The sequence below is a fragment of the Pteropus vampyrus genome, unplaced genomic scaffold (assembly GCF_000151845.1).
Source record: "Pteropus vampyrus isolate Shadow unplaced genomic scaffold, Pvam_2.0 Scaffold13, whole genome shotgun sequence".
NCBI classification, from domain to species: domain Eukaryota; kingdom Metazoa; phylum Chordata; class Mammalia; order Chiroptera; family Pteropodidae; genus Pteropus; species Pteropus vampyrus.
This window is the reverse complement of record NW_011888794.1, coordinates 11,212,278-11,214,204: the sequence shown is the minus strand read 5'-3', so window position 1 is coordinate 11,214,204 and position 1,927 is coordinate 11,212,278.

The window sequence follows — 1,927 nt, the reverse complement described above, 5'->3', positions numbered from 1 at the left end:
GAAATGACAACAAAAAATATTAATTTTCCTCCAGTTTCATGAGGAAAGATTTTCCTTCTTTGGTTTCTGGCCAAGGAGTCCTTCTATCCAGGCTCTAGTTTCCATCTCTTTCTGTCAGAATTGTGATTTTTCTGCATGAATTGAGTTCACTTCTTATTGTGTTCAAATTATAGCTCTATGCTTGATATTCATTAAATATGTCTCAAAATTTTACAGAAAAAAATTAAACAAATACTCCACTCTTTATTTTCAGATACCTTTGTAGCTATTGTCCCAACTCTCTTTTTCAGCAGATGCACTTGATAAGCATGGAGTCTCTTTGTTATATGCACTTCTTCATCTACTAAGAATCTTATACTGCTATCCTATCAAACCACATAGTTCTTTATTCTTAACAATGTAACTGTTGTGATTTACTCACACTCTTATCTCTGCCTGAAATGCATTCATTTTCCTTCTCAGTCTGGCTAGTTTCATTGTAATCTAAATATCCATCCTACAAATACTTATTTGGCATGTCTTATGGGTAAGGTATTCTTCTAGTTTTTGTGACCTATCTTTGTTTAATTTTCTGTCCTTATGACAGTCATTAAAAAAAAAAAAAAACAACAGTCCCTAGAATATAGACGACAGTTGATATTTTTAAATGAATGAGTAGAAGTGCAATTATGATATGAGCTTTGGGTACCAATGACGACGTTCTTGGGAGAAGTAACATCTAAATCAAGACCAGAGGATTGAATAGAAATTCATAGGTGGAAGGAGTGAAATGGACAAAAAAAAAAGTCTTAGAGAGAAAACATGTTAAAGAAGCTTGAAAAAGAAAATAAAAATTACATGTTCGAGAAACTGAAAGATCAATGAAGCCAGAGCAAAAAAAGATGCAGAATGTACAGTGATACTAGATAAAGCCAAAGATGCAGAAATGCATCAGATTACACAAAACCTTTGGTTCATTATATGTATTTACTTTAACCTGAAAACAATGAAAAGTCATTAAAGTTGTTTAAGCAAAAAACTTGACTTGATCAAATTTGATTTTTCAAATAAGTTTATTTTTAGCTGTGGGAAAAATGAAACTTATTAGCAAATTGTGTAACAGCAGTCCCCCCTTATCCATGGGGAATTTGGTCCAAGACCCCAGTGGATGCCCGAAATCTGGGGTAGTACCAAATCCTGTACATACTATATTATTTCCTATATCTACATACCCATGATAAAGTTTAATTTATAAATTAGGCACAAAGTGAAGGGGATTAAGAGGTTCAAATTTCTAGCTATAAAATAAATAAGTCACGGGGATGTAATGTACAGCATAGGGAATATAGTTGATAATATTGTGATAGCAATGTACACTGTCAGATGGTCGTTGGATTTATCATGATGATTACTTCTTTATAGTATATAAATGTTGAATAGCTATGGTGTACACCTAAAACTAATATGTTATACGTTAGCTATATTTTGATAAAAATCTTTTAAAAAGAAAAATAAATTAGGCACAGTAATAGATTAACAATAACTAATAATAGAATAATTCTAACAATATACTGTATCAAAGTTGTGTGAATATGGTCTCTGTCTCTCAAAATATCTTATTATACTGTACTCACATTTTTATGTAAAGGAAGCAATTTCTGGTTCCTCTTTGGCCTATCTATATTGCCAAGGTCACTGTTCTTGTGCTTTGGGACCATTATTCAGTAAAATAAGGGTGCCTTGAACACAAGGGTGACTATGATACTACTTGACAGCTAACCAGTGACTAAGGGGCAGGGAGCATCTAAAGTGTGGAGACGCTGGACAAAGGGACGATCACTTCCCTAGTGGGACAGAGCAAGACTGTTTGAGATTTCATCATGCCACTCAAAAAAGGTGTGCGATTTAAACCTTATGAATTACTTCTGGAATTTTTCATTTAGTATAA